Source organism: Cyanistes caeruleus, chromosome 6, assembly GCF_971803275.1.
Source record: "Cyanistes caeruleus chromosome 6, bCyaCae1.hap1.1, whole genome shotgun sequence".
Lineage (NCBI taxonomy): Eukaryota > Metazoa > Chordata > Aves > Passeriformes > Paridae > Cyanistes > Cyanistes caeruleus.
The window spans coordinates 7,075,936-7,092,149 of record NC_141706.1 but is presented as its reverse complement, the minus strand read 5'-3'; the positions used below and the strand labels follow the sequence as shown (position 1 = coordinate 7,092,149).

The window sequence follows — 16,214 nt, the reverse complement described above, 5'->3', positions numbered from 1 at the left end:
CCTCATAACGCCATCTCTCCAAGGGGAAGCCTGGCATCCAAGATCAAACTTCCCTTCGGGGGCCTGAGCCCAGTTTGCTGCTCCCTCCGCGGGCGGCCCCACATCCCCGGCTCGGTCCCGCATCCCCGGCTCGGTCCCGCATCCCCGGCTCGGTCCCGCATCCCCGGCTCGGTCCAGGATCCCCGGCCCTGCCCTGCATCCCCGGCCCTGTCCCGCATCCCCGGCTCGGTCCCGCATCCCCGGCCCTGCCCCGCATCCCCGGCCCTGTCCCGCATCCCCGGCTCGGTCCCGCATCCCCGGCCCTGCCCCGCATCCCCGGCCCTGTCCCGCATCCCCGGCCCTGTCCCGCATCCCCGGCCCTGTCCCGCATCCCCGGCCCTGCCCCGCATCCCCGGCCCTGCCCCGCATCCCCGGCTCTGTCCCGCATCCCCGGCTCTGTCCCGCATCCCCGGCCCTGTCCCGCATCCCGGGCTCGGTCCCGCATCCCCGGCTCTGTCCCGCATCCCCGGCTCGGTCCCGCATCCCCGGCTCGGTCCAGGATCCCCGGCCCTGCCCTGCATCCCCGGCCCTGTCCCGCATCCCCGGCTCGGTCCCGCATCCCCGGCCCTGTCCCGCATCCCCGGCTCTGCCCCGCATCCCCGGCCCTGTCCCGCATCCCCGGCCCTGTCCCGCATCCCCGGCCCTGCCCCGCATCCCCGGCTCGGTCCCGCATCCCCGGCTCGGTCCCGCATCCCCGGCCCTGCCCCGCATCCCCGGCCCTGTCCCGCATCCCCGGCTCGGTCCCGCATCCCCGGCTCGGTCCCGCATCCCCGGCTCGGTCCCGCATCCCCGGCCCTGTCCCGCATCCCCGGCGCGGTCCCGCATCCCCGGCTCGGTCCCGCATCCCCGGCCCTGTCCCGCATCCCCGGCTCTGTCCCGCATCCCCGGTGCGCTGCTGCCACCTGCTGCCGCGCCACCACCGCTCGGTCCCGGACCCCGCACGGCCCCGGACCCGCTGGGTATCACCCGCTCGCCCTCGGGCGCGGCTCCACGGGACTTTGGGTGCGGGTTCCGGCTCGGCCCCGCTCAGCCCGAGGGACCGGAGCATCCCGGAGGAGCGGGATCCATCCCGGCCCTGCTGCCAGCCCCACCGCAGCCGCGTTGGCCGCACGCTCTCCGCAGTAACTCAAGTTCCGAGCTGCAGCAGCTGCTGTAGAATAATGGTGAAAATAAGAGAGTCACTAAATCTTCCCAAAGTGTACTCGCCAAATGAGTAGTGTGGGCTTAAAAGTAGCGGGAAGAAGTTTCAAAGGAAAATGTGGTGAAGAACCCCGCATCTGGTAGGTTTAACTCTTCATGAGCCGTGAGCGGTTCTTTCAGAGTATCAGGTGGGTATCCCTGGCCAGAACAATCACATTTAATAAAAACAGCTGTTTGTTCATTCACTGATGACTTCTAATTTCCAATTAATATAAAAGTCTACACATGCATTTAAAGCTATTGTGGTTCCAAACTTAAATCTGCAAGAAAACTTCTCCAGAGAGCAGGGGGGTTTAATTTTAGGTCCCTAATTTTTAAGCAATAGATAACAGATTAAAGTAGATGATAACCACCTCTCTGTGGATTCTGCCCCTACCTTAGCAATTAAGGAGACATTTCTTACAAATTTTTGTAATTAAGTGGCATCTTAACCAAGCTGTAAATGCTGAAAAGTGAAGTTGTAATGGAAATTTGCTTTGTTATTTAACCAATTGCTACATTACTGCTCAGTGTTTACCACTCTAAATCCTCTTCTTCTACATGTTAAGATCCTTCTAATCCTAAAAATCTAATAGCATCTAAGTGTAACTGCTTTTTAATGAGTTCCCAGTGGATCATACAGAAGGCCTTTTTGACATCTGTACCCCTGTTTAGCTCTAGTCTGTCAAATGATGAAACAATTTTTAGAAATCTGACAATTTTAAGTTTTCTACTTCAACATTATATTGATGGTATTTCTTTTTACAGCAGAAACAAATAGAGTGGTTCCCATAGACAATTAAAAAGAAGAATTAAAATGGAATAAATCTATGCTATAGCAGAGGAAGAAAACTGGTTGTGATTAAAAACTGAGTTTACTGAACTTCAAGCACATCCTATAATGTAATAAAGTAGATGGATTACTATGGTGGCCTTGCAATTCCCTCACAGTGGAAATCCTGTGAGTGGAAGGCTCCAAGGCCCCTGCATTGTTCTCACAGTATTTTGTGTGTGTCCATGAATAAACACACAACACAAATATACCATTGTAACTCTTGGAGTGAAGTTTTCCCCATGATTTTCATTAGCTAACCTCATCTATGCACTTAAATACATTTGGCATGCTTGAAAGCCCCTAGATATTACAAGTTCAACCAAGAATACAGAGGCTTTGATCCATTTATTCCATCAACCTATATTTTCCTTCCATTTCAGCAACTGCTTTGATTTGAGTGTTTCAATCAGGTGTTTAAACGAAACACCCTCTCAGCTGGTAGGAAAGACACTTCAGACACCTTGAAACATGACATCAGGGAGAAGCCTAAGCCACAGTTCTCAGATCAGGATGGCCCCACACTATTACTGTGGAGCTTTTCTAGACTTGCACTGACTTAAATCACACCTGAACTCAAAACAGATCGGAAAAAAAAAGCAAGTGACAGTGAGTAATAGCTCCAAAATTACAACATACCCATCAGAGTCAGAATGTGATGTTCTCCAAGAAAATTTAGGATCATTCCTACAGCATGCCACTTTATAGTACAATGAAAGAGATTGGGGGAAATGCAACTGTGATTTCAGACAGTACAGAGGGGAATAATTTAAATTGGGCTGGGCACAGATTCACACTCACTATGTGCCCATCAGAAGTGACATTGGGTGACTGCATTCCCATTTCAGAATATACACAGTGACAATTGCTCACTGGTATGGACTAAAGTGCAGCTAAAAACTTGCCATACCACAGGAGAAAAGTACAGCGCAGAGGTGACTGGGATAAGGTGTCAAGAATCTTGAGGAATAGAGAGACATAGCACAACAGAGATAAGAAAGGACTAAAATAATCACCCAGGCATATGAGATCATCATAATTTTAATCTTCTGTACAAAAGCACTTGAAAAAAATGAAGCATGCAGATGCCAGTGCTTGGAAAATAAGAGCCTCCCTTTTAAAACTATCGATCTGAATGCACACAGAAATGAGATATGCAGTGGGGATCAGATGCTCACTGAATTTGGTCCCCGTTCCCTGTTGCATATTTGTTAAGAGATTTCTTTTTATTACTTTTTAATTCATTACTGCAAGTGTAATCTCAGTCAAGTCAAATCACTTCATTAATTAAAAGGGATTGAAAAGGTCCTTAGCTCCCAGATTCCACAAAGGCCCAGAAGCTCAGGCCCGTTTACAGGAGGTCGTATTTCATTTGCTGCCTGTGTCAAAGCAGAACCCGTCGGGCCTGCAGCGGGCCCCAGAGAGAAGCCAATCAATGTCTGCTCGCTAAAGCCCCTCGCACGAATCCATTTAAGCAATGCGGATGCTTCCTGTCGAAAAAAGAAATGGTCTCTTGGTATCTCTGATAGAAATTAGCCATGAATTAAGAGAAGCACAGTTGTTTTGGAAGAAAGCCAGGACCAGAATTAATAGGCCATCTGAGCCTCTTGAGTGTTGAATCCCATTTGTTAGCAATTCTTTATGAAAAGCTTCCCCTCCCTACACTAGTTCTGACCAAACTCTGTACGCTCTCTCCTGAAACTAGTTAAATTTTAACCAGCTGGGAAAATATCAAAGAACACTGTCTTTTGTCAAACACAATTTTAGAAACTTGCTTCGTATTTGTACTAAAAAATTACCCTTTTTCCCTCTCTTCCCTTGAAAATACACTTTTCCTTATGACTCATCATCTCTCTGTGCTTAGGTGGAGCAGGAACACTGACACAGATGGAGTTACACTGGTCACGAGTTTGGCTCAGTATCATTTCAGTAATTTTGGCAGAATCTTGTAAAGTCTTTCACTGTATATTTAATTGCTATTATACTGTGTCAATGGAATAATCCATCTTGTTGCCAGTTGTCCTAGCCTCAAAAGCGTTGCATAGAAGTTTAGTAGCCATGAAATTAAGGAGCTTTTAGAAGTCTCATTTTAAAATGCTCTAAACTCCCATTTTTACAATAAGCAATTTGGTTCAAGTCAAGTTTCCAAAAGTTAGTTGAATCTTCAATTTTTTGTGTCAAGGATGAGAATTGCAGGGCAAGGGGTGGGGGCTCGCTTGTTTGTTTTCTTTCGAGAACTTGACTTCAAATTCTGGACTAATTACTAAAATTTATAGGTTTTATAGAAAACTGGGGGTTTGCTTTTTTCAGAAGGTGTCCTTGTAAGGACAACTCAAAAGTTGATTACTGACTGAGGCAGGCTGCTCAGTCCTTAAGAGAAGCTGTGTGATCTGGAAAAGCAGGGAATGATGTGCCAGTGGGACCCTCATCCTCCCAGCATTCAATCACACAGAAAAAGAAACCAAACAAACACCAAACCAAATCTAACAACTCACCTATGTTCTCTTCAGCCACCTGGTTTCTTTCAGAGTTTTGCTCTACTTACCTGGGGTATCACATTTGCCTTTTCAGACTGTAGTATTTACTTGGGTCTGCCTTTTTCATTCTACTCATACCATCCCTGGAACAACAAGACATTAATTCAGGTTGATGTTTTGTGTGCTCAGGCTATGCAAATCAATAATTTGATAATAATATTTATAAGCATATAATTGGATCTGTGATTAGTTTTAGAATTGTCAGCTAGCTCTAAGGGTCTCACTTGGTGATAGCAAATAGTTAGAGCAGTAAATGCAGTTTTTAATAATTTTGTTCAGAACATGTTGATTTTGGTTATAGAGAAGGTCAAACCTGACCTTTATCGGCTTCTCTCCTGCAGAGAAGTAGGCAGTTTCACAGCTATTTCTCTCTTTCAGGCACATCCACCCCATGAACTTGCAGGACAGAGGACATAATTTGTGTAATTTAATTTTTAATTATGACTGGGAAGAATTTTCCGGTTTCTCTAAACAGAACCAGCCAAGTGATTACTTGGCTACTTCCTGACTTCTCATTTGTTCTCATTATTTTCAAAGGCCTTTTTTTTTAATTGATTATGTTTTGGAGAAGAAATAGCAGAATTTTAACAAATGTCCCTGCCAGTCTTAATCCTAATTGCAGTATCATTTCATCATTTAGTAAGTCTTGGCAAAAATACTCCACACATTAGAGCACACAGAAGAATCTTGTAAACAACTAGTCTGCCAGGCATCAGCTCTAATTCTCTTTCACTTGATTTGCATTGTCTGATTTCATTATCAATCAGAAGATATCCATTTCTAACACAGTCCACCGTATTAATATTCTTTTTCTCTGAAGCAAACCTCAGTATTTAATCATCTTTGATCTGTTCACGTATTTGTTACAAAAAGAAAAACACACAATAATTTACTAAACACTTAAGGAGAAAGAAAAAACTCACGTTTGTTGTTATTGTTTTTAAACCTATTTCAAGACTTTAACTGCCACTAAAGCAGTAAAGCAGGTAATGGCCACAATCACTCAGAAATTTTGAATAAACTTCCACGTTTCAAAGCATATTTTGTTAGGGGACGTTGAGCATCATGAAGACAACTGTCCCACACACCTTTAGCTAATGGAACAGAGTGATGTTGCTAGAGGACATGAAGTATGGAGCGAGGTTTCTGATAACACAAGCAGCTAGAGGTTTTCAGGAGGCAAAAGCCTTTATTTCGGGGTTTTCAACCCTTTTTATAAGGTGTTCTGATACAGGTTATCCTGACTGGTAAAAGGAACAACACCTCCCTCATCCCATTGGTGGGACAAGAGAAAAACACTCTCAGAACATCTGTGTCTTGTTTTGGGAAACCAAAACCGTGTTTTTCACAACAGACCCTGAGAAAGAAAAGTTCCCAAAGACTTTCCCTTGGGAACAGATTAGCCCCTGAGAGCTTGAAATTCCCTCAGGTTCAGAAAATCATGTCCACAGAGTAACATCTTCATTACATGACCAAATATTTATAAAGTCCTAAATTTTGCCATAACTGCCTCATTTTATACTACATAAGGAGCAAAAAACCCAAGCCTTCTTAAATATCTCTTCTTCAGGCCACTGAAACCTCTTCAAAGATGCAGTGACTACTCTTGCTGAGGAGAGAGGACGAGGTCTGAGATTTTTTTTAAACATCTGGCAACAAATTCGTAGAAGTGGGAGGGGAATCCTGTGCAGCAGCAGGACTCCCACCAGGGGTTGGACCAGCTTAGCCAAATGTCTGTTCTGACCCTCACCCATCAGAAGAGAGGAAAGGAAAAATGCACTCAGTCCAGCTGCACTGTTAGAAGACAGGTGCAAAGAGGAGTTCTTAGAGATAAATGGAGACGGGGGTTTGCTGTAGAGTAAAAGTGATTTAATCATAATTATTTCCCAGAGCCCAACTAAAGACAAATAAAAGAACCTACACCATAAAGTGAACTGTGAAGGTTTCATGACTGCTATTGCAATTTAAGGTCAAAGCACAGAAGAGTAGAAGGAAGGATTTGCATGCTTACAAGCTATGAGGAATCTAGAAGGGAGATCAGCTTTTAGGTCTCCCAAATGCTGCTTCTCCTTCATGTTTGTCTCCATTGCAATGCCTGGTGGTTCCTCTCACCTTTGCAGCCCAGTGAAACAAATGTTCACAGAACACAAACATGCAGTTTCTCTAAAACTCCTTGTTCTGCCCAACTGCTTTGATTTGCTTCTGTGAGCCCCATGCCAGGACACAAGAAACCCTCTTCTCTGTCTGCTAAATGTCCACTCACAATCCCAGTTGCTGCCCCATAACCACCATGTCCCAGCCTGGCACCTCTCTAGAAGCTACAAAACACTCTTTGTTTGAACAGATTGTCAGGTTTCTCTCCTATTATGGTCTCAAGCTAATTATTTTCAAAGGTCCATTTTTGAGTTTGTTGTTCTACCCCTCCTTTTTGCCTCCTCCCAAGAGAATTGAAGGGGATTAATTGATTTGGAAAGGTGTTGATGCCATTAATATGGCTATTATTTCTTGAGTGGCTCTCATGACAGCACAGATAAGCATTGTATGAATAAATAGGAGCCTAGCAACATTGTTTTAGAGACATTAAAAGTACCAAAAAGGCTTAGAAGCCCCACTCCCAGCCTTCAGAATACTTTCTACATGTTTTCACGTTAAAGATAAAGCAGAAGGCATGACAGAAAAAAAAGTCACTTTCCGGTGGTCAAAAGTGTTACAGAAAGTAAAGACATTTCATGACACAACCCAGCAGAAACTCCAGCCTGCCTTCATGTGGCCATAATCCTCTGGAAGGGAAGTAGCACACAACACACACACAGCAAGTTACTGAGGCACAGTATTTAAAGTATTTTGATTTTAAGCCACTTTTTTTTTTTTTTTCAGCCAAATACAAAGCAAGTCTGAAAACGAATAAGAGGATAAGCTGGTAAATGGACTAAAGAATATTCCTGAAGCCTATAGAGACTCCCTAGATTTTAGTTTTGTGTCTTTTACCGGTACAAAGGGTAGAAATATTTCATTTCATCTTTTTCAGAAGTAGAATTCAGGTAGATACAGAGCAGTCTCCACTTCCTTAGCCATATCAAAGCCATCCCCAGAAAAGGTTTTTTAGCTTTTTGTACTTTCCCTTTCAACAAAGCTGAAACATTAGAGCCTTCAGTTGGATCCCATCTTTCCTGACAATTTATGCTGTGCTGAGGACAAAGCAGAAGAGCCCCTTGAGCAACTGAATTTTTGCATACATGCTTTGGAGCCTGTAAATCTTGCTTTCAGTCAGATCCTCCTTAAACCATAAGTGCATACAAAACTTTAGAACTTGTATTACCATCGCTCAAGGACACAGTGTGATAGCAAACATCATAGCTGTAGCTGTGAAGGACCTTCACAACACAGGAGAGCCAGAAAATGAAGTTATTCTTCCTGCAATAAGCAGCACAATACTTCCACTGCCTGCAGACAAGCAGTTCTGGAAACTGGAGGTCAAATAATGTTCCCAAACATTTGTTTCATGTTCTTTTAGGTCTTTTAGGTCATGTACCAAACAGGTTTCTCCTAGAGGTCATAAAGACTCTTCATTACGTGATGAGGACTGCATGGCAGACTGGTCTCAGTGTATGATAGGGCACTGGCAATGCTTGTTTTTGAAATAGCTAACTTAATATTTTGAGACCACCGTGCCTCCAACCTCTTAATTCAAAATCTATTGGTAGAACATGAAGTGTGAGAGAACAGGTGTGCAGAGAAAGCTGTAGCTACACAGAGAACGACTCACAGGGATTGCTTCCTTTGGAAAAATGGAACGGCAGCCCATGTCCTGCTAAGTGACTTTCTGAACCTCTCAGCTTTACATCTTCAAGAGGTGTGACACACACCTTGGCATCTTCCTGATGACTGGAGTTTAACACCTTGACTTCAGCAGTCTTTCTGTCAGCCCCAGCAAACCATGGAGAGCACTGTCAGCTGCAAAGGAGAGGGAAGCTCTTCAGAGGAGGAGTAGCTGTCTGCTACTCTAAATGACTCAGTGGAAGCAATTATCACATGAAGGCCAACCCAAGCAAGAGTCTTCTCAAATTTCCTTTGAACATCTCCCTTAAGCAACTACACTTTGTGCTGTCCAGTGCTAAAAGAACCCCACCAAATAATACAAACAGAATTACCTCTTGTTTGACAGTCATTTAAGAAGGCCTTGTGGCATTTACATCCACTTCAAGGTGTTCTATACTCTCAGAGCAGTTAAATAGATTTTGATGCACATTTGAAGTCTGAACCATTCATTTAATAAGGGAGTATGACCCATGGCAGTCTGAGGTGAAAACCCACAATTTTGGGGGCACTTTCACTACTGGAGTCCCAGTTCAATAAGGTTCCAGTTCAGCAACACATTGGGAAAGTACAGAAACTCCATTCTGTCACTGTTCAGCAAATACTTTAACTAGCTCTTTCCAGAGTGCCCAAACTGCAAATATGTCCTGCTCAGGTGCCAAAATTGCTAGCTTCCCCACATTATCACCTAAGATGCTGTTCAGGTTCACTGGGAAACCAAAATAGTTGCAATGAACAGCTAAAAAGCAATTTTTCTTCTCATTAGCTTCCTTTCCCCCCCTTCTCCTTATGTTTCTTTGTTTCTTTCTCCTTCATGCTGTAGCAAACTTTGGCAGTGCTGCAGAATGCTGATGAGACACATGCTTACTGTGTGAAATCCCAACAGCTATTTTTGGCCAATACCTGGCATGAACTGCCTCCTCTTTGAGGACTGAGGGAATTTGCTTATCAGGCTCTCTTGAAAAGTTTAATGCTTCCTTATGACTCGCCAAAAGGCTTGCAAGTTTTACAAAACCAGCATAGCATTATTTACAAACCCCAGCAGCACTCTGAGTGTTCCTAACAGTAGCGTGACTTTTCCTTTGAGAACACAAAAAACAAAACAAAACGCATTTTTATTCCATCTCTAAAAACAAGACCAACACTGTATATGTAAAATGCTTGCTCATTTACTTTGTCACAGTTTTCTTCTCTGTTGGTCAAGTGCAGCCTTATCACAAAAGACAATTATGTAGCCATCCCAACACAGCATTTTCCAAGATCTCTCAATGCTGACCTGTCACAGTCCTCAAACTGCATTGAGGAATGCCTGTCACTGATGGCCCCCTGTCTCCTGTGAGAAGACATCAATTAACATCCAAACTGAAGAACTGAAATATATTTCTTAGAATCATTTAGATTGGAAAAACCCCTTAAGATGGTGAAGTTCATCCATAGAAGCATGATGATTTCTTATCATCAAGAACTAACTCCACAACATTTCGGGCCTCCTTATGTCTGAGGGTTTACAAACCACAATTTCAAAGGCACTCCTGCTACTTCTGAACACAAAGGCTCAAAGATTTTTCTTTTTAATTCCATCATTTATGTAAATAGATATTTGGGAAGTGTTTGACTTAGGCAGTGACTGCATTTTTATGCTTCCCAATCTCCAATTCATGCTCAAAAGAGGAAAGAAACAGAACCACTGGCAAATAAGATGTGTTAAAGATGTTGTTTACCACAAAGTTGAAGGCTGGAGTGTGGAAATACTATCAGCTCCTATTTAACCTTTGTGATCACTAAACTACCCATTCTAAATACAACTTCAAGAAGGAAAAAAAATTGGGGAACAATTCAAAGGTGGTTTCTAGAGACCGAGAAAGAAGTCAGATTACATTCATTTGTCTTAAAAAAGACTTCTATCCATTTCATCCTGGCCTTGAAAAGCTTCTTGATATCCCATTCACTTCTCTGACATCTGAACGAAGTCCCCCAGACTACACCTGCCACAGGAAGGGGTTTCAGTGAGGCAAGCTCAGATCAGGATGGATCAGGACAGTTTTTGTTTTGCTTTGTTAACATGATAAAACAGTGTTTTAGAAGAGGGAACAGTCAGCAGGAGGATGTGCTCCATCCTCCAGCCACCTCATTTCATGGAGTTTAGTCAGCAGCTGTATCAGAGAAATTTTAATTAAATAGGTCACAAAAGGATCTTTCTCTTACCTTGAAAAAGATGTGGTCAGGACTTTACCTGAGCTGTAAGGTTTGAATTTCATTAGGACTTTAAAGTGGGTTGTATTTTTTTTCCCATCCAAATACAACTAGCACCCATTTTTCAGCACATCAATACAGATATTTGCATAAAGTATTGATTAGAAGTCATTGCAATCGCAAAACGTTAATTACTCCAATTAATTCCCAATCTGTTTGTACCTTAAGCTTTTTTTGCGTTCAGCACAGAAGGTTAAAGTGAGACTGAATCAGTCTTAGCTTTTCTCTGGGGACAACTTTTTATACATCCTGCTAATACCAATTTTTCTGTATGAAGAACCTTTTTCTCCTGGTTGTTTCATAATTCTCCATACTATTTCAAAGCCTTGGTTACTCATCACCAAACAGGCTCCTTGCAATCATCATAATTAGTCTGTGGGTTCGTAAATAACAGAGAGCACGAAAATGTTCTGAAGTGCCCCAGCTACCAGACGAAGGACGTGGTTTCCATGGGACTGGTAAAAATTCAGAGTGCTGAGCAACTCTGAAGAGTCAGATCTTAACTATGTTATTGATCTGATTCCATTCCCCACCTTCCCTTCTACAGAAAATTTTATGTAATCAATTTGTGGAGACACCTTTATTCCTACAACATCATTTGTCCTGCTCCCAAGGATGGCTGTATCAAGCTCACTCTAAATACTCCAGCCTAGTCCCATCACTTCATTTTTGAGGTTGTAAGCAGGCCTCTTACTCTTATTGTCCAAGAAAAAAAAACAACTGCTGTGTCCATATTTTCACCTGTTTCTTCTCCTCTCCCTCTTACAAACCAAGCAGTTTTGTTTCCCTCTTAACCTATGAAAAACCTCTAAAAACAAAAAAAAGGAAAAAGAAGAAAAAAAAAAAATCCATTTCTCTACTGACTGGCACACCTGCCTAACTAAAACTGCCTTTGACTTGAGACCTTTGAAGGGAAAGACAGTCTAGGTTGCTTCTATATAACCCAGCCATTGCTCTCTGTTGACCAAACTGATGAGGATAAATGGGAAGAGAATTTTGCATTTTCTCTGCACTTTTAGGTACAGCAAAGGTCATATTAACGTAATAATATCAAATCCACAAAGTATGTGTGATGAAGGAAATTATATATATAAAAACCTATTCAATGTTTAAGAAAAAAAATTACTTTGCACTATACAGACATATCCAGGAGCAAAGAATGTGCATTCACTGGAGGCAAATTTTAAGTTATAATAGTACTTCTTATAACATGAAAGTTGGTGCCATGTGGGCACAGACAATGAGTCCACTTCCCCATCCCTTTGCTTAAGCTGCCAGTAAAGAATTATTACATTTTTACAAAAGATTTCTTGGATCTAAATGCTTGGTGTGCAGTATTTAAAGCAGTATGATAAAGCTCTGTTTTAAGTGATGATATTGTCTCAAATTAAAACAATGAGCTGACTGCTGAACCATCCAGCCCTGATAGCTGCAGTGCACAGTTTCAAACAGAGATTATGTCCAGGTGTTCTGCCCAGAACAGAAAATCACTGCAGTGTAATGAGACAGCCACCTCTAAGTCCTGTTATTAAATGCACCCAGAGATCAGCTCATGGAGGGTAACATTCCTGTATCAAGGCTGCAGAATTCAGAATAAAAAACTTTAGAAATTTCCTGAGCAATCTATTTCTCTACCAAAAACTAAGTTAGTATTTGTCATCTCCATGGAGCATATCCACCATTTTAGCAAGACTCACTGCTGATCCCTCAAGCCTTTCTCACATTTAGCCCAGGTATTTGGTGTTTGTACAGGTACTTCTCCTCTTTTAGCCAGCAGAAGAAACTGCAAAGTTTAGAGAAAAACACTGAAATGAAAGACAGCCACTGTAGATTTCCAATATACACAGATAACTCAGACTGAGCACCTCTGATTTCCCGCATATTGGTCAATTAGAGAAAATGCCAACATGAGAGATATTTCTGGAGTTTATATAACCTTCTGAGATAATCAGAACGTTGCAAAATTAACTCTACTGAGGAATAGTTTGGACTCTGTGCTTGTGTAACCCAAAGAATTCATAGGTCAAATACCTTACAAAGCTACATAATAACACACGCAAATGTTCACACAACAAAGAAAGACTGAGAATACAGACAAGTCATCAGTAGAAAACACTCCTGTCTATATGGCTGATACAACAGGGAAAAGCAGTTTCTACAGGTTTCAAGTTCAAAGAACTTCTTGGGTTTGTTTTCAAACCCAGAAAGAAATTAACTATGTATTTTGTATAAAATCACAGCGTTTTGTCCTAAACTTTGGAAAGCTGGCTCCACACTAAGCTAACCAGCATTTCCAAGTAAAATTATCTACTCTAAACTATCCATGGCAAAGGCCAAGTGAAAAACAGGGCATGCAAACTGCATAATTCTGGAACTCAGAACTTCCTGACAGTTGTAGCTTTTGCAGTAGACCACAGAATCTTAACAACTAGAAAGGTACAGGTATGATTTTAGGTTTTGCTTGTTTGGGTTTTTTTAATGGTAAAAATCTCTTTGGAGACCACTGTATTAAAAATTACAGATATAAAACAATGATCATTGATACTAAAATATATTTTAAAAAACCACCACACCCACCTTTCCCTCCCTCCTTTTGGAAGGGATTTTGTGGTTCACAGAAACCATCTGGCTGCAAGTAATTGAGTGCATAATCCTTTACACTTGCATCCATGCCCTTCCAGCACCATGTCTTTAGAGATGAAAGTCTGGGGATCTGGCTCTAGGCCCAGTCAAAATGGAAAAAGCAAGTGAATAGAGCTGACAACCACACAGCTTAAGCCCGAGGCTGCATTAACTACTCTATATCTTCCTTTTTATGTTCTTGAAGACCAGTGGCAGCAGCTGACGAGAACCTCAGAGCCACATCTCCAATGGCACTGGGGAGAACAGCGAGAACTCAGCCTTGAAAGACATCTCTGGCCTCCCACACATCCCCAGCAGCTGAAAGATTTGGGCAGGAATCAAACCCATTTGCTGAAGAGTTTTGCCTTGTTGCACTCCCTTGTTTCCGTGGGAAGAGATTATCTGCGCGAGGAGTACCCAAAACACCAGACCATCAATTTCTCATCACTGGGAATCATTGCCATCCATCAGAGGATTATCAGAGACTGGTTTATGACTGAGTCAGACTGCAGACCTAATACCATTTATGAGTTAGGGCAGACATGGATATTTCATGCAGGTCAGACAAAAAGAGCATACGATTTTCTGTCACGATCATTTATGAGGTCCTGACCTTAATGCAACCTCTCTTCACAGTGCCTATGACTTGTTTTCTTTGGTAATTCCTGTGAATTAGCTTTTTTGCTTAGCTGTCTAAAGTAATTTTTATCACATGTAAAAGCCTTTACATGAAGCAACAGAATAGCTTGCTTCTTACCTTTAGAAAAATCTCCTTTTTCCCTGTGTATTGATACAATTTCATAGTCAGGACAATTTTACATAAACTATTTTCCACTCCACTGAATATTATGTCGCTCTACATGAATATATTTCTTGGTTGATGCTAAGGCAAAATATTGCTGTAAATGCTGTATTTTCATAAATGCTATTCTTTGACTTTTTAATAGACTCATTCCATGCATACTATCAATACCGAGTCTTACTGATGGATCTGTATTAAGCTGCCAGCATAATTTCCTCTGCTGTCCCCAGAGCCTTCACATATAAGTCAAAGGGAAAAAAGATCACTGGTTCTTCTGTATTTCAAGGTAACAAAGTGATCAAGACAGAGAGGAGAATGATTTGAAAAACTCCAGTCAGTAACAGAGAAACAGAGAAAGGGAATTTGAGACTTAAAAGTGCTAAGCGGGAAACTGGAATTTTTATCTTTTGGTCCATTAAAAAAAAAAAAAAAAAAAAAAAAAAAAAAAAGAAAGAAAAGAAAAACAGCTAATGAAGTAAAAACAGCTACTGAAATAAAAACAACACAACACAGAATGGCCAAATTTAGAGCCACCTGTAGATATAGGTAAGTTAAATAACAATAAATTAAAGCCAGATCCAGCCATAAATTTCCAGTAGCATATAACATATGAAAAAAACCCCATGATTGTAATGCTAATAATGCAGGAGATGAAAGACAGCATGGTTTTACCAAATTTAGAGTATTTTTAAGTATCATTTAGCTCACATTTGGGGACACATTTTGTTCTCTTCTGCATTAGGTTAAATCTAAATCCTGAGTAATTGACTCCAGGGTTATATTTCTCTAAAGGAAACTAAAGATCAGTGCTGCCTAGACTTGTGTCTGGAAAAGGCCCAAGAACACTAGCAATAGTATTCTTGTTTTATTCTAGCTTTCTCAGCATGTTGGGAGCAATTAAACAAAATGCTATAAATCCAGATGCAACAACTTTGATTCTTCATTCACATATATCTAAACCAATTTTTTTCCTTGGCTTTTTAGAATTTATGATTACAAATATATTCTCTTTGACTTTGTTCATTTTGTAACTGCCTAGTTATATACTGATGAGCATACCCTCTATATCTGTTATCAATCCCCCTGGCCCTTTTAGGGTTTTTGAAACATCATACAAAGATCTCCCTGTTTCTAAGAAGGCATCCATTAATGCAGAGGCTGAACTTCTGAGATGCAGGTTCTTTCACTTTCTGAAAATAACAAACCCATTAAAGTGTATTTTCAAATTGTGCTGCATTTGTTCTGAGCCACTGCCAAATATGAAATAGTAAATAAAACACACTGCCTTTCATCATGTAGCTTAAATTATACAATAAAATAAGAGAAACTGAAAGTCAGTTCACAGACAACTCTGTCCAGCTTTCTATTTACTCATGAAAATTGCCACACTTTTAAATGCAGTCCCAAAGTGCTGTTAATGCAACCTCATATCAAGAATAAAGAGCTTGGGAAAAAGATTCTGTCCATTTCCTGTTCTATTTTCTTTGAAAGATTATACCTTCCAGCATAATTCAGGACAAGAAGGGTGTAAGGTAACTCTGCTTGCAGGAGAGTTCTGCAACGAGACTTCATATCCAGAGACAACAAAGGCGATAGACTTGCATTCTTTATTTGAGTTACTATTGAAGTCAAATCTGACAAAAGGCGGGAGCTAAGTACCAAGGAGTTCACACCTCCAGCTGCTTTCAGTGCATGCTACTCAGTGTTTTATACCGACCAGCTGAACACATGGCCCTCTGTGGGGCTGGAAGACTATCACACACAGGGAGGAAACCAGATGAAGCTGCCACACAGCAGTCCAAATGCATTTGATCACACCTATTCATGACTCTGCAGTCTTCTGCAGTTTATTTCTGGAGTCCATCACTGCAGAAAACACCTGACCTTTGGGGAAAGTCTTTAGCCTCTCTCTTTAAAGATTTAAAGCAGGGTGTACAGGAGACAAGTTACATTAACAACAGCAGTCACAGTGTGAGACATTCCAAAAGAACCAATAAGAATCTTACTAAAGCCTCTCATTTTTATGAAGTTTGGGACACAGTTTACCATCCTAATTTTGCATTTTAAAGCTAAGGCTCCACCTCACAAAAATCAAGGAAGGGAAACACATTCACAAGAAGCGTCTGCTTCTGTC

The 16,214-nt window shown here is 41.7% G+C and overlaps 1 long non-coding RNA gene across 1 annotated transcript in view; it reads right to left on the bottom strand.

Annotated features, from left to right (window-relative positions):
- Positions 1–2,279: 2,279 nt before the first annotated feature.
- The window catches only part of LOC147652395 (uncharacterized), a 57,775-nt gene continuing 43,840 nt past the window's right edge, over positions 2,280–16,214 (bottom strand). The window contains exons 7-8 of the long non-coding RNA XR_015287717.1: positions 4,596–4,670; positions 2,280–3,540 (exon numbers count right to left, since the gene is read on the bottom strand). This is a non-coding gene — a long non-coding RNA (uncharacterized LOC147652395). The remainder of the gene's footprint in view (positions 3,541–4,595; positions 4,671–16,214) is intronic.